This window comes from Podarcis melisellensis (assembly GCF_964234715.1).
Source record: "Podarcis melisellensis genome assembly, chromosome: 6".
NCBI lineage: Eukaryota > Metazoa > Chordata > Lepidosauria > Squamata > Lacertidae > Podarcis > Podarcis melisellensis.
In genome coordinates, this window is record NC_138538.1 from 4122092 (window position 1) to 4145301 (window position 23210).

Here is a 23210-nt window from a genome sequence, read left to right on the forward strand (position 1 = left end):
TTCCTCTCCCAAAACACAACAGCAGGTGAGCTGACTCGGGAGCAAGGGAGTGATGCTTTATCACAGCAGATTAATAATAATAATAATAATAATAATAATAATAATAATAATAATGATAAATATTGTACAAAGAGTATTATGAGAAGGATGGGACGGATTGTGTGGATGAGTACAGTACTTTTACTGTGTAAATAACTTTGTCTCTCTCTTTTTCAAATTTGATTTCTTTGTTTCTTATCTTTGTTACTTCTTTATTTAATAATAATAATAATAATTATTTATTGTTTATACCCCGCCCATCTGGCTGGGTTTCCCCAGCCACTCTGGGCGGCTTCCAACAAAACACTAAAATACAATAACCTATTAAACATTAAAAGCTTCCCTAAACAGGGCTGCCTTCAGATGTCTTCTAAAAGTTTGGTACCGGTAGTTATTTTTCTCTTTGACATCTGGAGGGAGGGCATTCAGCATGGCGGGTGCCACCACTGAGAAGGCCCTCTGCCTGGTTCCCTGTATCCTCGCTTCTTGCAGGGAAGGAACCACCAGAAGGCCCTCAGCATTGGATCTCAGTGTCCGGGCAGAACGATGGGGGTGGAGATGCTACTTCAGGTATTCTGGACTGAGGCCATTTAGGGCTTTAAAGGTCAGCGCCAACACTTTGAATTGTGCCCGGAATTGTACTGGGAGCCAATGTAGGTCTTTCAAGACCGGTGTTATGTGGTCTCCCAAGAGACTCCCAAGCCAGTTAGGATCAAAGCAGAGATGAAGAGCGCAGGGAGTGTCACCAGGATTGGGCCTGCTAAGTGAGCTTGCGATTGTGGGCTTTCTTGCCTACTGGCTCACCCCTCCTCTCCCGAAACATGACAGCAGGTGAGCTCACTCAGGAGTAAGGGAGCGATGCTTTATTACAGCAGATTATTATTATTATTAATAATAATATTGTACAAATATTTTTTTTAAAAATAATATTTATTACTTTTAAAGGTTACAAAAAAGGAGAAGAAAGAAAAAGAAAGACAGAAAAGAAAAAAAGAAAAAAAGAAGAAAAAGCAAAAACAATACAATACAATATATAAACAATACAAAATCCAACCTAAACCCATTAAACAAACACATAAATAAAGCAAAACAAAAACAATTTTAAAACATCCCTCCTTTTCCATACTCTATCCTTCATTCCCTTGTTTCCTCGACCTCCTCACACCTCCCTTTTTGTATCCCACTACTACTAATTCTTTCAGCAAATCCTTTCCATCTTTCTCTATTTTCTATCATATTATAAATAACATATTTTAACCTTATTATAATATTGTACAAATAACTCCATATTAGCAGAAATTGAGTGATGTTTGTAAAGAATAATATCAAAGGAATGTATACAAAGCAGAAAGAAATGATATTATACAATGTAAACCTGTGTAAAAAGGAATGTTATATCAAACAGTATAATGAGGATGGGAAGGGTTGTGTGGATGAGTACTTTTACTATGTAAATACCATTGTCTCTTTTTTTAAAAAAAAGGATTTTGTTTCTTATCTTTGTTATTTCTTTATAAATTTTCTATTTTATATAATTTTCTATTTTTTTTACCTGTTAAGAGATAGTACATAATGTTTGTATAGACATGCAAATCTTTTAATCAATAAAGAATTGATAGTTATTGGGAAAATATATATTACAGCAGATCAAGAGCTGTTCGACAGTGGAATTTGCTGCCAAGGAGTGTGGTGGAGTCTCCTTCTTTGGAGGTCTTTAAGCAGAGGCTTGACAACCATATGTCAGGAGTGCTCTGATGGTGTTTCCTGCTTGGCAGGGGGTTGGACTCGATGGCTCTTGTGGTCTCTTCCAACTCTATGATTCTATTCTATGATTCTATGATTCAAATGGCTGTGACCTGGTGGCGTGGAAAGCACCAAATGCAACCCAATAGCTCTTAGAAGGCAAAGGGTGGGAAGGAACAAGTCTGGTCCAGAAGCAAGGACTAAGTGTCTGCCAGCGGACCCCCACCAGGGGCAGGAGAAGGAGAGGCAGCCGAGGAGAATTGCGGAGCAGGGAAAACTTGCTATTCCCTCCTCCGAACCTGCCTGGGTTCTGAGATCTTTGGGAATGCCCTTTTCTCTGTCCCGCCACCCTCACAGGCCCGCTGGGTGGGGACACGCGACGGGGCCTTTTCGGTGGTGGCTGCTCCCAAACGGCTTTGGAACTCCCTCCCTGGAGAAGCCAGACTGGCTCCCGCCTTGCTGTGTTGTTCCAACAGGCTTTAGGAAACTGCTTTTAATGAAAGTTTTGGTGCTGCGCTGTTCTTATTGTAATTGTAGGTATGGTATTTTACACACACACACACACACACACACACACACACACACACACACACACAGTGCTTTTTTCTGGGGGGAAGCAGGGGTATGTATACCCCTAAACATTTTCTGGATCTAAGTTTGGGCTCATTGAGGGGCAGTACAGTCATACCTCGGGTTACAGACTCGTCAGATTGTGCGTTTTCGGGTTGCGCACCGCGTCAAACCCGGAAGTACTGGAACAGGTTATTTCCGGGTTTCGGCGCATGCGCAGATGTGCTAAATCATGCTTTGCGCAGAAGCGCTAAATCGCGCATTGCGCATGTGCAGAAGCGCCAAATTGCTACCCACGCATGCACACACGTGGCACTGTGGGTTGCGATCGCTGCGGGTTGTGAACATGCCTCCCGCATGGATCATGTTTGCAACCCGGGCGTCCACTGTATTTCAATATGAGTAGGAAAATGAGAGTGCCCCTAAATATTTTAAAATAAAAAAGCACTGAGTGTATATACCTAATTTTTTAATTACAATTTCTGTTCTACAATTTAAAATACTCATTTAAACATCCTTAAGATATCAATGACTTCCCTTCCATGGTTCATTTTGCATATCACAAATCCCTGCATATTTTACAAAAAAGAAACCATTCACTATTCCATTATTGCATCCATCGAAACGTCTTTACACTGTTGAATTTATCTTAATGCCGCCAACGTTTTCAGGTGTACCCAATTTCTCCCCATATACTCAATAAACGTTTTCTAATCTTATTGTTGGTATGGTTTTAATACAGTGAATGGGTGGGCAAACTAAGGCCCGGGGGCCAGATCCGGCCCAATAGCAATTCATTCATTCCCCCCCCCCAAATGTAGTCTGGCCTCCCACAAGGTCTGAGGGACAGTGGACAGGCCCCCTGCTGAAAAAGTTTGCTGACCCCTGGTCTTGAGTTAACCTCCAATGGTATGAAATAGAAGTTGCCTGTTGATCTCAGAAGGGCCACTGGAGGGCGCCCCACCCTTTCTAAAACCCCTTTCTGAGATTTCAATTTCGTGCTTTCGCTCCCTTCTCTGTTGTGTGTTTGGGTTGGGAGACGGAGAGGCTTCCATCGCTGGAGGAACTGGGACCTAGCAATGCCACAGTGGGTTTTTCAAACCCACACCTGTAATCGTTGGAAGCTGCAAAGGTACCTGAACTGCATTTGGGGGCGCAACTACCTCTATTCATAGCTTGTGGCTTTACTATGCATTTCTTATGATTCTGTGCTTTTGTCTCCATGAACAGCTGTTGGCACCTATTTCTCTGCATGCAGATATAAGACGCGTGTTTCTCAAACCTGTTATGGAAAAATCCTTGGGCTCACTTGGATTGCCTAGCAAAGACGCCAGCCAGGAATATAGGAGCGAAAAAGCAGCCAGCAGGCCTGGTCTCTTATTTTTTAAGGACTGTTGCAACAAGACTTCAACCCACCACATGGGAGAAGCAGGAAGAAGCCCAGAACAGAGGATGGCTCCTACTTTTATCAGTTTTACAAAGATACCCACAACACCCCTAGAATTACATCATACATACATCACAAATACATCACAAATTGGGAGGGTCTGAATAAATAAATAGAATTAATAAATTGTCCAGTAGCATCTTAGAGACCAACTAAGTTTGTTCTGGGGACACGGGTGGTGCTGTGGGTTAAACCACAGAGCCTAGGACTTGCCGATCAGAAGGTCGGCGGTTCGAATCCCTGCGACGGGGTGAGCTCCTGTTGCTCTGTACCAGCTCCTGCCAACCTAGCAGTTTCGAAAGCACGTCACAGTGCAAGTAGATAAATAGGTACCACTCCAGCAGGAAGGTAAACGGTGTTTCCGTGTGCTGCTCTGGTTCGCCAGAAGCGGCTTAGTCATGCTGGCCACATGACCCGGAAGCTGTACGCCGGCTCCCTTGGCCAATGAAGCGAGATGAGCGCTGCAACCCCAGAGTCGGCCACGACTGGACCTAATGGTCAGGGTTCCCTTTACCTTTACCTAATAAATCACTTTTGACTTACTGAGGTTTCCACAATACACTTTTGTCTCTTTATCTTTTTCTTAACATATCAAGAAATACCAAGAAAGGAAACAAAACAAAAAAAAAAAAGAAGAAGAAGAAGAAAAAGGGGTGTGTGTGAAGGGAAGGGTAAAAAAGAAAAGAGGGAAAAAACAAAGCAAAACAAACATATTTTATTAAACTCATTGTATTATTCTAGTTTTTTCACACACTGTTCCAAATTATTGTATTTCTTTGTTTTCATCAGCTATCAAGAAACATATTTGTTGTTTTACAAGGATCTATTTCTGCCAGGAGATGTTTGTTATTGTAATACTTTTCCAAATAAAGATTTTCCATTCTTTCTGTACTTTCTGTTTTGGATACCCTCTAATTCTCTCTGCCATCATGGCCATCACTAGATATTCTATCATTTGGACCTGCCACTCATTTATCGTAGGTGTTTTGCCACTTTCCCAGTTTTTTTGCAATTAAGATCCTGGCTGCTACTGTTGCACACATAAAAAGTGGTCTATTTTCTTTTTTTGATATCTGGTGACATTATTCCCAGGAGAAAGGTTTCAGGTTTTTTCTTAAATGAAAACTTAAATTGTTTTTTAAAAATTCATTGTAGATGTTATTCCAAAATTATTTAATGGCTGTGCATTCCCACCACTTACCGTATTTTTCGCTCTATAAGACGCACCAGACCACAAGACGCACCTAGTTTTTGGAGGAGGAAAACAAGAATATTTTTCCTTCCTGAATCTCAGAAGCCAGAACAGCAAGAGGGATCGCTGCTCAGTGAAAGCAGCAATCCCTCTTGCTGTTCTGGCTTCTGGGATAGCTGCGCAGCCTGCATTCGCTCCATTAGATGCACACACATTTCCCCTTACTTTTTAGGAGGGTAAAAAGTGAGTCTTATAGAGCAAAAAATACGGTATGTTGCTTGCTTGTAGCAGCATCTTCAATGTGGGGAGGGAGGAAGAAGCTGTGTTCTCCCTGCTCACGAGGAGCACTATTGTTCCCCCTCCCCTTGGAGAAATTTGGCACCTCATTTATCAACCCCATAAATAGGGTGGAGAATATTGGAATATTTGCAGCGTGGTCCAGTTTTCTCTCCTCTTGCCCTCTTCTTGCCCTTAGAGACTGGGTGGACTATACATTCAAAGAGATCACTATGAATTGTTTGATTCTGTAATATTCCCCAGCACTTTTTTTAATTTTAAAGTTGGCGTTGGCTACCCCACCCCCTCCTCTATACGAGGCTGCCTTCATTTAAACGTCTATTTCAACCTCATCCCGAGGGCTTGGGTGGGAATGGGTTCTCTTCATGTCATGGAATCGAGCTGTGAGCTCCCCTGCGGACCCTTCTCAATCTCGGCTGCTTCTGCCAGCGCATGAAGGAGAAAAACCAGAGTGGAATTGACTTTGAAGCAGAAATAAAAGATGATCCTGTGTGCCAGCAGGACCTTATTTGCAGAAGCGAGCCAGAATAATTTTTCTCTTCCATTTTTATATGGCACCCATACCAGACAACACACACACACACAATACAATCCGGATTATGAACCACATTCATTTCGCCTTCATACACGACACACCCAATTCCTTTTGTACTGCTGGGGGGGGGATGGGGTGTTAATGGGACGCGGGTGGCGCTGTGGTCTAAACCACTCTTGGGCTTGCTATTCAGGAGGTTGGCGGTTCGAATCCCCGCAAAAGGGTGAGCTGCCGTTGCTGTGTCCCAGCTCCTGCCAACCTAGCAGTTTGAAAGCACACCAATGCAAGTAGATAAATAGGTACTGCTGTGGCAGGAAGGGAAACGGCGTTTCCATGTGCTCTAGTTTCCATCACGGTGCGCCAGAAGCGGTTTAGTCCTGCTGGCCACAAGACCCAGAAAGCTGTCTGTGGACAAACGCCGGCTCCCTCGGCCTGAAAGCGAGATGAGCGCCGCAACCCCATAGTCGCCTTTGACTGGACTTAACCGTCCAGGAGTCCTTATAGGGTGTTAGAGGAGGAGTAGAACCTCTGGCGTGCGGCAGGTGCTCTTGGGGTCGTTTGTCCACCTTTGGTCCCCACCCTGCACTCTGCTCTCATCTGTGGCTCATAGAAGCTGTCAGCATGTGGCAGCGGTCATACCCTGGAAAACTGCTTCGACTGCCTGGCTCAACCGGGTGAGGGAAGCCGATGGTTCTCTTTTAAAAATATGTTTTTATTAACAAACTCCACATAACAAATAGTCAAAACATATCATATTCATTATTTTCCCCCTTGCCCCTTCACACCCTCTCCCCCCAAGACTTCCCTCAGCTCCTCTCTCTGATTTCTCAGTACATACTACTCTCTGCATGTTAAAAAATTATACATGTCCTTACATTATCTATCTACCATGTTATCAATTAATAAATTTGTGTACAGTGGTACCTCGGGATGTGAACGGAATCCGTTCCGGAACCCCATTCGCATCCTGAACGGAATGTAAGACGCGACAGCGCATCTGCGCGTGCGTGGGTCGCATTTTGCCGCTTCCGCGCATGCATGTGACATCATTTTGAGCACATGCGCGAGCGGCGAAACCCAGAAGTAACGTGCTTTCGCAACCCGAAAGCGCTCAACCTGAAGCACATTCAACTCGAGGTATGACTATGTTTATTCAGAACCTGCTAAGGAGTCCAATTCATTTTGTTGTCTTTTTAGATAAGTTGTAAAAAGCTCACATTCTTCCTTAAAGTCACAGTTGTCCTTGTCCCGCAATTTGTATGTCAATTTAGCCAACTCTGCATAGCTCATCAATTTTTCTTGGCACTGTTCTTTTGTTGGGATTTTCCTCATTGGAAGCCAATGGTTCTCAATCCCTTGGTGAGTTAGGGGCTTCCCCCACATGGGAATTCAGGCTCCAGCAGATTGGACGGACGAGACCAAGAATGGGTCCAGCGGTCAAGAAGGTGGTTTCTGCCCATGATTCAGAGGGAAGTGATGGGCAGATGGGACTTGTCAACCTGGGAAGGGAGCCCATCTAGGAGGAGGAAAACACTGATGCTAAACTTCTGTTGCCTTCTACTTTCCTTTGGACCCCATCCTTGAGGTTGAGAGGGAGGTCTTGCCTGGGCAGCCCAGGACCTCCATCCACGCTGCCCAGGGTTGCCCACGCTGCCCAGGTGCTGCTAACACAGCAGTTTGGCTTCACCCCTGGAGGCCTACTCCGTTGTCTCTCAAGAGAAACAGATGCCAACAAGAAAACGTGTGGATTTCTCCCTCTTCCCCGAAGCCGCTGGGAGTGTTCCAGAGAAGCCATCACAAAGCAGGGACCTTGTTAGTGGGCAGCCTAGTGGATCTCGGCCATTAATGCCCGGCTCCATATCTCCTGCCTCTTCCCCCCTCCTGCCAATTGTTAGTGTGCAAATGTTATTGACTTGTGATTAGAAGCTTGCAAGGACTTGCCGTAGTTGGATGAGGTGCAGAAGGGATTATGTGTGTGTAAAGGAGAAGTCGTGTTGGCTGTTGGACAGACTTGTTTCAGGTTTAATATGTACATAAGCTTGCCACTACATTGTGGGTGGGTGGGTTCAGTCCCTGTGCATTGTATCGGGCCCAGAAAATCCTCTTGCAACCGAGACCCCTGAAGAGGAAGAGCCAGATTATGCCCTCACGCCAACCCCTGAAAGTTAGCTTAAATTCAGTGCGTGTAAATCAACATACACAAAATGCCTCGAATCCTTGAAGTAAAAACATAGGAAGGGTCTTGCAGGATCAGGCCCATCCAGTCCCGTATCCTGTTCTTAGAAGACTCAGCATGGCTCTTTAGGCATAAAGCCACTTCCGAGCTAGGTGGGGTTGCGGGCTCACGCCCCTCCCCACACTGGCTCCAGCCCCCGCGATAGCAGGGAATCCTCGGACACGTCATTCCCGGCCCCAGCCAATCGGCTGGGCCAGGGGGCGTGGCCTCGCTGCATTTAGGCTAGCGCGGCCGAGGGTCTCCCTCTTTTCCACGCTGCAGCCAGCTAGGGCTTTTTTCCCCTTCCCTTCCACCCGTTAGGCTAGGCTCTCTGACATTGCCATGGACTCTGGTTGGTCGCCGTCAAGGGGCCTGGTAGGAATTTTTCCATTTGGCAGATTGGCTCCAGCCACTTGGTTTTCACTTACCTCGTAGCAATCCATCACAACTCCTCAGTATTGGAGGATAGGCATTGGTAGGGGAATTGTTCTATTGTTATGCAGATGAAGGGGGGGAAGGAAGCGCCATCACCTTCCCCCAAAACAAAGGGTAGTTCGGTAAAGGATTCCGGGGGGCGTGGCCTTGTCCTAAGGCTATGGAGGTGTGGGCCCATGGCACGCCCCCAAGCGGTAACTCCGGGGGGAGTTCCTAGTTGACGTGCCTCAGCAGGCCTCCCCCCCAATGCTGGTTAACCCTTACCGGTCTTCAAGCAAGCGGGCTGAAGCCGGTTAGTTGATAGGACCAATGCCTAAGCCAGTACCACTCAATTCCTGTAATCAATAAAGTTGCGGCCTAATTTGACCCATTAACTCGAATTCTTGTGTCTTGTGTCTTTATTTCTGAAGGGGGGGGGCAGGAATTCACTACGCAAAATGTTTTGCTAGCATAAACGGGATGTTTCTGGGTTCTGGAAATTCCCAGCATGGCTGCCAGGTGGAGTCTTTAGCTAATGGGCTTTGATGGCATTTCTGGTCTTTATCCCAGCTCTTTAGCAAAGCAGACTCTATCTCAGCCTTTGTTTTTATTCTATTAGCCCTCCTAACAGAATGCAGCTCCTCCAAACCACCACCTTTGGGTGCCCAGAAGCACCCAGTTCTACGGTTGATCGCCCAGCCTCCCACTCTCAAAACTATTACACCTTTCAGTTTTGTTCTGCTTAATTTCCTTGGGACTTTCCAAAAGAATATTCCCAAGCGTGGTAAACACCCAGAAGAGAGCTTGGTTGCGACAAACACTTTGCAAGCCAGCTCCTTTTTTTGCTCTGCAATACCTGCAAATTGTTCTCTCTCTGCTCACAGTGGATTCTTTGCAAATTGATTCGGATTTGCTTTGTTAAATCTCGGATGGTTAGCCAGCATCCTGAGTCAGCATACTTTAAAGCCTGTTTAAATTTAAAACAGAACAGGTACCGTATATCTGCTGTTCAACTAAGCAAAGGGAACCACTCATCCTGCTAAAACTAAATGATATGTACCTTGACCATCGCCGTTGTGGTCTTTCATGTGTTGAGCAGACAGGGAAAGGAACCTATGGGCATTTTTGCCCTACTTGAGTTCTACTGTCCTGGCTTCCCATTTTCTGAAAATGGGAAAAATGCTCTCTTGCAGCCCGACCTCTTCCATAAAACTACACTTCCCCTGGGAGAGCAGCTGAAATCCAGTCCGGCTTCAGGCCTGCTCATGGAATTGAGACTGCCTTGGTCTTTGGGAGTGGCCCATCCTATTGTTGGGATACTGCCAGTGAGATATGGCCCATCATGGCCCCCACGTCGTCTCCGGACGTCCATCAATCTCCCATTGATACAGTATCAGCAATTAGCGACACGAGCTCCAGAAAACAGCTTGCCACATTCCAGAACTGATGCACGCTCTAGCAGCAGAATTCGCACAGCGAAAGTTGCACGCAGGAGAGTATCATTTAGAAGTTTATTCAGCGTTGGACAGAACAAAGAAAAACATGACTGCCTGCTTCGGTATGCTCAGGCACACAGAGAGAGAAACGAAAAGCATAGACACAATAGAAACATCATGTGAACAGGGAATACACAGACTCTGTGACTCACAAAGCCTGCTCCCTTTTAAGGTGGAACGGAAATATCCTAACACCTATTTCACTGCCTAAGGATCTTAGGATGAAAAGTGGGTAAATAAGGCAAATACTAATAATAAATTCCAGGTTTCCCTATGGCAAGGATAGCCAATGCATTCCACAGGTCGAGTGCCACCACCGAGAAGGCCCTCTGCCTGGTTCACTTATTGCAATGAGGGAACCGCTAGAAGGCCCTCAGCGTTGGATCTCAGTGTCCGGGCAGAACGATGGGGATGGAGACGCTCCTTCAGGTATACTGGACCGAGGCCGTTTAGGGCTTTAAAGGTCAGCACCAACACTTTGAATTGTGCTCGGAAACGTACTGGGAGCCAATGTAGGTCTTTCAAGACCGGTGTTATATGGTCTTGGTGGCCGCTCCCAGTCACCAGTCTAGCTGCCACATTCTGGATTAATTGCAGTTTCCGGGTCACCTTCAAAGGTAGGCCCACGTAGAGCGCATTGCAGTTGTCCAAGCGGGAGATAACTAGAGTATGCACCACTCTGGTGAGACAGTCTGCGGAAAGGGCGGGTCTCATCCTGTGTACCAGATGGGGCTAGTAGACAGCTGCCCTGGACACATAATTGACCTGCACCTCCATGGACAGCAACATTAAAACATCAGTCATTAAAAACTTCCCTAAACAGGGCTGCCTTCAGATGTCTTCTAAATGTCAGATAGTTGTTTATTCAACTATCTGATAATTCAATGGTCTGTGAGCTCTTAGAAAAGGATGTTGTGATTACTAAGACCCAGCATTTTTTCTTCAGAGTCACAAGCTTGGTGAATCAAGGGTAGGAATCGAACCAATGGCTTCATGTTACAAGAATGGAGATTCAAAACTAAAGATTGGAAAGAACTTTCTGACAGCAAGAGGTGCTCAACAGTGGAACTGTCTCCCTTGGGAGGTTGTGGAATCTCCTTCCTTGCAGGTTTTTGAGCAGAGTTTGGATAGATATCTGTCATGGATGCTTTTGTTGAGATTCCTGCACTGTAGAGGATTGGACAAATTGGCCCTTGGGGTCCCTTCCAACTTTTAAATTTCATGATTCCCCGAAACGGCTTGTTGCAAGGTTTTGAAACAATTTGTACGAGACAGCTGGGCGAAGTCAGCCAGAGGTGCTGGGGCTGACGTGTTGTCTCAGTTTCCAGAAGGCATTTGGTTCTCGAATCGCTTTGCCATGAAGTAATCCCAAGGAGGCTTACGAGAACTCTCCAACAGAGTCCTGGGAATGGTTTTGGGGCAGATGAGAGGGATCTGTCAATTTTGCTTTCTCTCACTTTTTCATTATCCCATGCTTGAGTTCCCTTTGCCAGATTTCCACATCAAGTTTGTGTGTGTTTGTGTGTCTTAAACCATCATAAAAAAATCAGTGTTTTAGTGTGGCTTTCTCTCTATATATTGCAGTGTTGGAAAAACTTATTGAATGTTGTGGAGTTGGAAAAGGTTCAGAAAATGATCGAGGGGATGAAGCGAATCCTTTATGAAGAAAGTTTGCACTTCTTAGTTTGGGACTTCTTAGTTTGAAGGAAAGGCAAGCAAGGGGTGACATGATAGACATTTATAAAATTCTGCACTTCCACTTGCATGTTTTGCCAAACACTGCCTTGGGATGGTTTTGACCCTTAAAGGCAGTCTGTGCATATTTTAATTACCGTATTTTTCTGTCTGTAAAAGATGCCCACATGTATAAGACACCTTCTATTTTTGGGGACTCCGATTTAAGAAAAAGGGGAATATGTATAAGACGCCCCCAAATTTTGGACATTATTTTTTAGGGAAAAAACCTAGTCTTTTACACGGAAAAATACAGTAATCAATCAAATATTGTTGTATATACGCAGCCGTGTTTTTATATTGGTGATCGGTTATATATAATCCATGTTATTAATTGGGTTGCAAAATCGCTTCTGGATGCTACCTAGCAAGTGATTCATAGCTCAGTTGGTAGAGCATGAAAGGTTGTGGGTTCGAGTTCCACGTTGGGCAAAATATTCCTGCATTGCAAGGAAGTTGAATTAGACCCCAGTGGTCCCTCCCAGCCGTACAATTCTATGATTCTCTGGTGTGAATAATGAGAAAAGAAGAAGGGAAAACCTGTCCACTTTCTCCATGCTAGACATATTTGATTTTTAGTTACAGATAGGTAGCCGTGTTGGTCTGCCATAGTCAAAACAAAAAAAAATCCTTCCAGTAGCACCTTAAAGACCAACTAAGTTAGTTCTTGGTATGAGCTTTCGTGTGCATGCACACTGTGTATCTGAAGAAGTGTGCATGCACACGAAAGCTCATACCAAGAACTAACTTAGTTGGTCTTTAAGGTGCCACTGGAAGGATTTTTTTTTGTTATAATTGATTTTTGTGAAGCTTACTCCTGTTTCCCTCTTACCGTATTTTTCGCTCTATAAGACACACTTTTCCCCTCCTAAAAAGTAAGGGGAAATGTGTGTGCGTCTTATGGAGCAAATGCAGGCTCCATTGCTTTGTGTTGCTTTCGCTGAAGCCAGGAGAGCATGAGGGGTCGGTGCGCACTGATCCCTCTTGCTCTCCTGGCTTGGCTTCGCTGGAGAGGCACTGTGCAGAGAGGGAGAGAATATGGTTTTCCCTTGTTCTCCCCCTCTAAAACTAGCTGTGTCTTATGGTCGGGTGCATCTTATAGAGCAAAAATACGGTAGTTCTCCCCCCCCCCCCACAAATTAAAAACTTCGCAATGGTTTTGTTCAGCCTTTGGCAACCGGGTGCCCTCCAGATGTTTTGGACTATAACTCCCGCCGGCCCCAGCTGGAAGGCGCCCAGTTGATGAAGCGCACCCTTCTTGGGAAAGTGCTCCATGTTCCCGCTAAACACATGTTTTCCTAGCTCGAAAATACCCTTTTTGAGATGAAGCAACCGACACCATGCGCGATCTTCCAAATCTAGCCGTCACCATAGATTTATGTCGGATCATTACGATGCAAGTTGTTTTCAATTTCCTTCGCTTTCCTCATAATTCCTAATAATTCCTAGGACAGAATTGATCTGCTTTCCCGCTGGAAATAGATGCAAGTTTTCCATCTGAGTCATTTTTGTCTCGCCAAGCCAATCAAGGCGCATGCATGTTGATGTGCTTTAATCTCTTTTACGGTAAATCTCAGTTTTTATTTATTTATTTATATTTTTACCTGCTTTCTCTTGATGGTCTTAATACTTCTGGCAAGCTGCTTAAGAGATGGTACTGCATACATTTTACGAAATAAATAAAAATAAACTTCATTCACCATGACCACAAGATCTGTGGAATGCCCTGTGGAACGCCCTCCCATCAGATGTCAAAGAGATAAACAACTACCTGACATTCAGAAGACATCTGAAGGGAGCCCTGTCCAGGGAAGTTTTTAATGTATGACATATTAGTGTATTTTTTGTCTTTGTGGAAGCTGCCCAGAGTGGCTGGGGAAACCCAGCCAGATGGGCGTGGTACAAATAAATAATAATAATAATAATAATAATAATAATAATAATAATAATAATCTCTTTGCTAGAGAGTTGCTGCCAGTTGAGACCCTGTTAAAAATAAATAAATTATAAGTTGTGTGTCTTTGTTTTTCAATTTGAACCTTTTACATCAGTTTGTACGCGTTGTGGTATTTTATGCACTGTGACTTGCAGTTATTTTTACTGACCATAGTTCAGCAATTATTGTAATTGTTAAGAGTGAATTTCACTTTAATTATTATTTGCTGATGTTTGGAGAGTTAATTTAATTGTGTACTGTTATATTCTAATAGAATATAGAGTATTACTTTATTTGATATAAGTCGTTCCATTTTAAAGTTATGCTTTATTATGACTTTCTGTATAGGATCAGATTATTATAAGGCCTGTGTTCTTTGTTGTATATTATGTTGCTGCAAATCGCCTTGTGTATAGTAATATAGAAAGGTGGTATACAAATCAAAAGTGGAATGAAACTGAGTGAAATATCAAGTTACCTGATACTGCCCACTCCGTTACAAATTTGTTTGGGCTCTCCTGAAGATGAGAGTTACCCTCTTAAGCCATGTTTGCGTCATAAATTTTAAGCTCTTTATACCTGACTCTAACCATCATTGTTGTTGTTGTTATTTAGTCATTTAGTCGTGTCCAACTCTTCATGACCCCCTGGACCAGAGCACGCCAGGCACTCCAGTCTTCCACTGCCTCCCGCAGTTTGGTCAAATTCATGCTGGTAGCTTCGAGAACACTGTCCCACCATCTTGTCCTCTGTCGTCCCCTTCTCCTTGTGCCCTCAATCTTTCCCAACATCAGGGTCTTTTCCAGGGAGTCTTCTCTTCTCATGAGGTGGCCAAAGTCTTGGAGCCTCTGCTTCAGGATCTGTCCTTCCAGTGAGCACTCAGGGCTGATTTCCTTCAGAATGAATGGGTTTGATCTTCTTGCAGTCCATGGGACTCTCAAGAGTCTCCTCCAGCACCAGAATTCAAAAGCATCAATTCTTCGGCGATCAGCCTTCTTTATGGTCCAGCTCTCACTTCCACACATCACTAATTGGAAAACTATAGCTTTAACTATACGGACCTTTGTCGGCAAGGTGATGTCTCTGCTTTTTAAAATGCTGTCCAGGTTTGTCATTGCTTTTCTCCCAAGGAGCAGGCGTCTTTTAATTTCGCGGCTGCTGTCACCATCTGCAGTGATCATGGAGCCCAAGAAAGTAAAATCTCTCACTGCCTCCATTTCTTCCCCTTCTAACCATCATGGCCTCCCACAAAGAATTCTGGGAGCTGTAGTTTGTTAAGGGTGCTGTTTTTCCAAGGACAACCCCCCCAACCTCCCTGACCCCCGACTAGAAATCCTGGAATGTGGATGTTGCCTAAATCGGGATGGATGTGGTTTATGGCTCAAGCCCAGGGTTGGTTAATGCCCAGCAGTCTAGAGAGAGTCAGGAAGCAGGAACTGGAAGCCAGGATCAAAGGGCAACCAGGTTTGGAGCTCAGAGTCAGACCAAAAGGCAGGGACAGAAAACATGTCACGGGGCAGAAGAGAGGTGCAAGGTCCTTGCATTAATTTATGAAGTGCTGGACAGCTTAGGCCTAGGCTACTTCAGGGACCACCTGAACGGTTATATCTCAGTTTGATCACTAAGATCATCTGCAAGAGCATCCCTGGTCGTTCCCCAAGTTGGCAAGGCTCATTCAATAACTTCTTTCTTTTTTATATATAAATTTTTATTAGTTTTTAAACCTATCCTTTTCAACAATAATTAAACGTACTTTTACACCTTACACTGTTTTTTTTACTTCCATCAATCACCTCTGAAAATTTTCCAATCTATTCACTTAATTTACATTTCTTATTTTCACTATTACTTTTAAATCTCATTACTAATATCTCTTTTCTTTTTCTGCTTTGCAACATTTCATATTTTTCTCTTTACAGAACTTATTGTAGTCCTACTAGTGTAATCTGTTGATTAGAGTTGCACTTCAAATAATTCGTATATTTCTTCCAATCTTCTGTAAATCTCTGGTCCCACAGGTTTCGAATCCTTCCTGTCCATTTTGTCCTATTCTGTGTAGTCCAGTAATTTTGTCTGCCATTCTTCTTTTGTCGGAATTTCTTCTTGCTTCCATTTCTGAGCCAACAATACTCTTGCCGCTGTTGTTGCATATAAAAACAATTTTACATCCTGTCTATTAATTTTACATCCTCACCTATAATGCCCAGTAAAAATGCTTCTGGTTTTTTCTAGAAATGTGTATTTCAACATCTTTTTCATCTCATTATATATCATTTCCCAGACGTTTTTTACTTTCTTACATTCCCACCACATATGATAAAATGTTCCTTCTTTTTCTTTACATTTCCAACATTTATTATTTGTCTTACACATTTTGGCTAATGTCACAGGTGTAATATACCATCTATACATCTTTTTCATCATAGTCTCTTTCAAGGCCATACAAGCTGTGAATTTGTTTCTTCTTTCTTCTTTGGCGATCCCTCGTAGCTGAGTAAGATTGTCTTCCATAAACACTGTTTTAACAGTGAGTCCGTAAGTGACTGTGGAGGCCAATTCTGGATCCTTCCACAGTGGGGACATTGGTTCCTGGTGTGGATTTGCCAAGCGTGCCTTCCTCTTAGCACGTTTCTCCCTTGCGTCCTGAGTTTGAGTGTCTTCAAAGCCCATGACACCTTTGGTAAAGGCTGTTCTCCAACTGGAGTGTATGTCCCCTATGCTCAACAGACAGTAAAGGTAAAGGGACCCCTGACCATTAGGTCCAGTCATGACCGACTCTGGGGTTGCGGCGTTCATCCCGCTTTATTGGCCAAGGCAGCCGGCGTACGGCTTCTGGGTCATGTGGCCAGCATGACTAAGCTGCTTCTGGCGAACCAGAGCAGCGCATGGAAATGCCGTCTACCTTCCTGCCAGAACGGTACCTATTTATCTACTTGCACTTTGATGTGCTTTCGAACTGCTAGGTTGGCAGGAGCAGGGACTGCGCAACGGCAGCTCACTCCGTCGCGGGAATTCAAACTGCCAACCTTCTGATCGGCAAGTCCTAGGCTCTGTGGTTTAACCCACAGCGCCACCCGCGTCTCCAACAGACCACACTTCTAAAAGATAAAGAAGCTATTGCACTGCACTGGAAAGAACATTGCCAACATCTCCTTAACCGCAACTCCCCTGTGGCTGCTGAGGTCCCCTCACAAATTTTGCAAAACCAAGTCAGAGATGAGCTTGCAGAATCTCCAAATCTGGGGGAGTTGTGTCCAGCTATTAACCAAATGAAAAACAACAAAGCCAGGGGACCTGATGGGATACCTGCCGAAATCTTCAAAGTGGGTGGAATTGAACTTACACAACAACTTCACAAGCTCATCGAAAAAATCTGGGAAAGAGAAGAGATCCCAACATTCGATCGAGGAGTCATTCGATAACAGCAAGAAACTGACACCTTTTGTGTCATTAGCTCATTGGAACTCTCTGCTGCTAGACATTCAGCCGGCACCTTCTGGGCCAACTTCTTGCTGGAAACTTTTTCTATTCTGCCATGCCTTGTGGCTGATGTAAATAAAGATTCTAATCTACGCCTATGTCTGTTTTGCTAGGCAGATGCAGGCAATAGCAGCAAGTTGGCTCAGGAGAGAAGTTACTCTAATTTGGTCGCTTAAAATAAGAATACCGGAGGCACACTCCATAGTCTCTCCAGACAGACAGATGCCGACAATGTGGGCAATTCAGAATGCATTTTTCTGCAGCAGTTAATTGATAACTCATTTTAGCCTTTTATGTGGTTTGTACAGCTTGTACTATATGGTTTGATGTACTATTAATTTACTATTGATGTAGTACTGTTGTCAACCACTTTGATTTTTTTTTTTAATAAATGAAATGGCAGTCTATAAATATTTTTGCAAATATTTATTACATTTGTTGAACTGATGTTTTGTTGTACCACTGTAGGAATAAATCTTTGTTTCTTTTTAAAAATATGATACCTGTTTAATTGCTAAAAATCAGTGAACTCTTTTTAAAAATGGTGACAATTTCATGGCAATCCTGGACAGAGCTTAGAGAGTGGGGTAGGCAAACTAAGGCCTGGGGGCTGGATCCGGCCCAATCACCTTCTCAATCCGGCCCATGGATGGTCCGGGAATCAGCGTGTTTTTACATGAGTAGAATGTGTCCTTTCATTTAAAATGCATCTCTGGGTTATTTGTGAGGCCTGCCTGGTGTTTTTACATGAGTAGAATGTGTGCTTTTATTTAAAATGCATCTCTGGGTTATTTGTGGAGCATAGGAATTCATTCATTTGGCCCCCCCAATATAGTTCAGCCCCCCACAAAGTTTGAGGGACAGTGGACTGGCCCCCAGCTAAAAAAGTTTGTTGACCCCTGGCTTACAGTTTCCTTTGTAGTGCAGATAGGAGTTCTGGACGTTGCTCAATTGATATGCAGATAATGACTTGGGACCCTGTCATTTCAGAAAAGATGGCAAATTTACTTTGGCTTTCCAGAATGACATGAGTCAAGGTCTCTGAGGCTGCCTCTTTGTCCATCAACTTCTTTCCTTAACCACTCATAGAATCATTGAATTGTCATGTTTTGAAGGGTTCCCAATTCTCATCTGGTCCAACCTTCTGCAATGAAGGAATCACAGGTAAAGAATCTCTGAGACATGACCATCCAACCTCTGCTTAAAAACCTACCATGAAGGTGGTGGGTATGTAAAAAAGTGAAAAACTTCTGGGAAATGATATATAATGAGATGAAAAAGATGTTGAAATATACATTTATTAAGAAACCAGAAGCATTTTTACTTGGCATTGTAGGAGATGAGATTAATAGACAGGACTGTAAGTTGTTTTTATATGCAATGGCGGCAGCAAGAATACTATTGGCACAAAAATGGAAGCAATAAGAATTACCGACGGAAGAAGAATGGCGGATGAAATTGATGGACTATGCAGAACGGGGCAAATTAACAGGAAGGATTCGAAATCTGCGGGACCAGAGATTCTTAGAAGACTGGAATAAATATATGAACTATTTGAAAAGTAATAGTAAAGAACAGATTACGCTAGTAGGACTGCAAGAAGTTTTGTAAGGAGGACTATATGAAATATTGCAAGAAAGACTATGAGGAGAATTATTAGTTAATGACAATTAAGAATAATATATAAATTAAGAAATGCGGAATAAGTGATGAACGGAAAATCATCAGAGATGTTGACGGAAGTCTAAAACATTGTATAAGATAAGAAGTTACGGTCTGTTAAATGATTGTTGGAAATGATATGTTAAAAAAACTAATAATTATTTTTTTTAACCTCCCATGAAGGAGAGTCCACCATCTTCTGAGGGAAACCACCAAACAGCTCCTACTGTCAAAATGTTTCATTGGAATCTCTTTCCTGGAGATTTGAAGCCATTAATTTGTGTTTACCGGTACTTCCCTCTGGAACAGCAAAAAACAACCTTGCTCCCTCTTCCATGTGACAGCCCTTCAGATATTTGAAGATCTGAAACTTGTTGGAGATGTAAAAAGGGGAGAGGTTCATATATGCATATGTGGTGGGAATGTGGGGAAAAAATCAAAGAGTTTTGGGACACTGTGTACAACGAATCAAAAAAGATATTCTAATTCACATTCACAAAAAGACCAGAGGCCTTTTTAAATTAGGGATAATGTCCACTGAAATCAAGGGACGCAGGTGGCGCTGTGGGTTAAAGCCTCAGCGCCTAGGACTTGCCGATCGAAAGGTCGGCGGTTCGAATCCCTGCTGCGGGGTGCGCTCCTGCTGCTCGGTCCCAGCGCCTGCCAACCTAGCAGTTCGAAAGCACCTCCGGGTGCAAGTAGATAAATAGGGACCGCTTACCAGCGGGAAGGTAAACGGCGTTTCCGTGTGCGGCTCTGGCTCGCCAGAGCAGCGATGTCACGCTGGCCACGTGACCCGGAAGTGTCTTCGGACAGCGCTGGCCCCTTGCCTCTTAAGTGAGATGGGCGCACAACCCCAGAGTCTGGCAAGACTGGCCCGTACGGGCAGGGGTACCTTTACCTTTACCTTTACCACTGAAATCAAGAAAGAATTAAGACCACTTTTTATGTATGCAACATCTGCTGCCAGGATTCTGTTCGCGATGAATTGGAAGAGTGAAATTACAGCTACAAAGTCAGAATGGCAGGTAAAAATGACAGAATACATCCCAATTTGCAATAATGACAGTGAGAGTTAGAGGGTACTCAGGAGGTGAATAAAGAATGGATAGTATTTAAAGAATATTTGAAAACCTATTATTGATAGCAAAAACATCCTGGCAGACCTTAAACGATTCTTGTAATGTATAGACAAACCAAAGAATATTTCTCTGAAGGAAATTAAGGAAACAAAGTATGATACTGCGCAAAAAATAACAAAAAAGACTTAGTTTTCTGAGAACATTTTATCCTTCTTACTTTCATTTTTTATTTCCTTTTCCTTTTTATTTATTTATTGTTGTATTTTTCTTTTTCTTGTGTAGTGTTCGTGCATAAACTGTAATGTGGCAAATTGTTGGGGAAATATGTGTTGAATGTTTAATAAAGAATTATATATATAAAAAAAGATGGCTGGGAAATCACCTCTCAGTCTTCACCAGGCTATTGCAAACCCAGCTCCCTCATCTGAAAGATGCTCTGGCAAATACATGGCAAGCTCTCGGAGGCAGTGACCCATGTGAGGAACGTAAGCCGAGTCAATTGGGGGTGTCTGTGTGTGTGTTGGAAAAAAATATGTTTGCAATCCTGCTTTGTTTGCTGGCAACCCGCGTCCGAGGCAGCTGCGCCAGTGTAGTACGTAAGGCAGAGGGGGAAACAGAACAACTATATTATCTTTTAATAAAATAGTCCTGTTGGATTTATGGCTGTGCTTGCGTTGGGCTGCCGTGCGTCATCAGCAGTGGAAGAAAAGCAATGTTCCATTCTGTCCATTTAATTGCTTCCACTTGACCTGATGGTCGGAGGCCCTGCACTGGCAGCCTCAAGGCTTGACTACTGTAGAGCTCTTTATGTGGGGCTGCCCTCGTATCCGATGCAGAAACTACAGCTAGTGCAGCCAGCAGCAGCCAGGTTGAGATCAGGAAAATAATAATAATAATAATAATAATAATAATAATAATAATAATAATAATAATAATTTATTTATACCCCACCCTCCCCAGCCAAGACCGGGCTCAGGGCAGTTTTATTACTGGCAACACTACTGTTTAGGCCCTAAACCCAAACTTAGGCCCAACATTATCAACATGGATAGCAGCTAACAGACTGAGGTTGAATCCTGACAAGACAGAAGTACTGTTCTTGAGGGACAGGAGATGGGCAGGTGTGGAGGACTCCCTGGTCCTGAATGGGGTAACTGTGCCCCTGAAGGACCAGGTGCGCAGCCTGGGAGTCATTTTGGACTCATAGCTGTCCATGGTGGCACAGGTCAATTCTGTGTCCAGGGCAGCTGTTTATCAGCTCCATCTGGTACGCGGGATGAGACTCTACCTGCCTGCGAACTGTCTTGCCAGAGTGGTGCATGCTCTGGTTATCTCCCTCTTGGACTATTGCAATGCGCTCTACGTGGGGCTACTTTTGAAGGTGACACGGAAACTACAACTAATCCAGAATGCGGCAGCTAGACTGGTGACTGGGAGAGGCCACCGAAACAATATAACACTGGTCTTGAAAGACCTACACTGGCTACCAGTATGTTTCCAAGCACAATTCAAAGTGTTGGTGCTGACCTTGAAAGCCCTAAACAGCCTCGGTCCAGTATACCTGAAGGAGCGTCTCCTTAGAATTAAGAATAATTCCTGAAGAATTATTATTACACATGGCTGAGTGAGGATTTGAACCCTGGTCTCCCACATCCTAGTTCAGCGCTCTAACCACTACTCCACACTGGCTCTCAGACCTTTTAAGTGTGCGTTCACAGTTTCCAAAGGCCAATGATGAGACCAGCCCTCTCCGTGGGCTGCCTGCGCCCTCTGGAGCCAGACCTAGTGTAAAAGTAAGGTAAAAAGATGCAGGTGGAGCTGTGGGCAAAACCACTGAGCCTCTTGAGCTTGCCGATCGGAAGGTCGGCAGTTCGAATCCCCACGACGGGGTGAGCTCCCATTGCTCTGTCCCAGCTCCTGCTGACCTAGCAGTTCAAAATCACACCAGCGCAAGTAGATAAATAGGTACCGCTGCGGCAGGAAGGTAAATGGAGTTTCCGTGTGCTCTAGCATTCGTCACGGTGTCCCGTTGTGCCAGAAGCAGTTTAGTCATGATGGCCACATGACCTGGAAAAAGCTGTCTGCAGACAAACGCAGGCGCTCTCGGTCTGAAAATGAGATAAGCGCTGTACCACCCCCCCCAGTCGAATTCGACTGGACTTAGCTGTCACCACTGTGAGCCAGTGTGGTGTAGTGGTTAAGAGTGGTAGACTCATAATCTGGGGAACCGGGTTCGTGTCTCTGCTCCTCCACATGCAGCTGCTGGGTGACCTTGGGCTAGTCACACTTCTTGAAGTCTCTCAGCCCCACTCACCTCACAGAGTGTTTGTTGTGGGGGAGGAAGGGAAAGGAGAATGTTAGCCGCTTTGAGACTCCTTTGGGTAGTGATAAAGCGGGATATCAAATCCAAACTCTTCTTCTTCTGTCCTTTATCTTTTCCTTTTACCTTACTCAGTGTGCAAGCAGCTGAGCAGCCAACCTGTTTGCTGGAGCCAGGAGTTTTGAATGCTGCTGAACTCAGAGTTTTCCTCCAGGCCAAGGAGCAAGCAGAGGGAGCCACGCAAACCTCTCCAATAAGCCTGTGAGTCGAGGGCTGTGGCTTCTTTACGATGGAAGCCAAAGGCCACATGAAACTGCCCAGCTCCTCTCACATCGCTGTGGTCTGGGGAACGTTGTGGGAGGTACTGAACGACGAAAACCGCAGTGGGCGACTTGAACGGAGCCATTAATTAGCTGGTGAGAGCTGCAAAGTGTGTTTATGGCAGCGTGAGACAGCTCCTTGCATGGAGTCCCCGTTGCACAGATAGCGGGACAGACCAACCATCTAAAATGGGAAAGCTAATCGACAGGTCGGTCAGAGGGAGAGCAAGAAGGAGGAAAAGGAATTCTGTGAGGGCATTGCTGGATGCTTAAAAGGTGCAGGGTGTTGTAAACAAAAATCTGCCCTTCTTTCCCTTATGGGGTATCCAAGAGCCCATATAGAGTCCTTACGTAGGTTCCCTATTGGTAGGAGAAAATAACAGAGGCCAGCCAGAGAATATTGAGAAGCAAAGCAGCTGGTAAGCCTGATCTTTATTGAGGGTCCCCACTCACCACACGCAGGAGGGAGGAGGAACCCAGAACAATGGTGTGCAAGCCCTTATATAGACTTTTGAAATTGCCACCCTGTAGATCAAGACCTGGGACGCAGGTGGCACTGTGGGTTAAACCACAGAGCCTAGGATATGCTAGTCAGAAGGTTCGAATCCCTGCAACGGGGTGAGCTGCCGTTGCTCGGTCCCTGCTCCTGCCAACCTAGCAGTTCGAAAGCACGTCAAAGTGCAAGTAAATAGGTACCGCTCTGGTGGGAAGGTAAACGGCGTTTCCGT

General features: G+C 44.4%; 2 long non-coding RNA genes across 2 annotated transcripts in view; one reads left to right on the forward strand and one right to left on the reverse strand.

Moving 5' to 3' along the window:
• LOC309373272 overlaps positions 1–23210 on the reverse strand; it is a 93542-nt gene that overhangs the window by 36064 nt on the left and 34268 nt on the right. The gene's annotated exons all lie outside the window — the stretch shown is intronic.
• LOC309371668 lies at positions 13634–14192 on the forward strand. The gene is made up of 2 exons (XR_014169250.1): positions 13634–13748; positions 13798–14192. It is a non-coding gene; the product is annotated as an uncharacterized lncRNA (long non-coding RNA).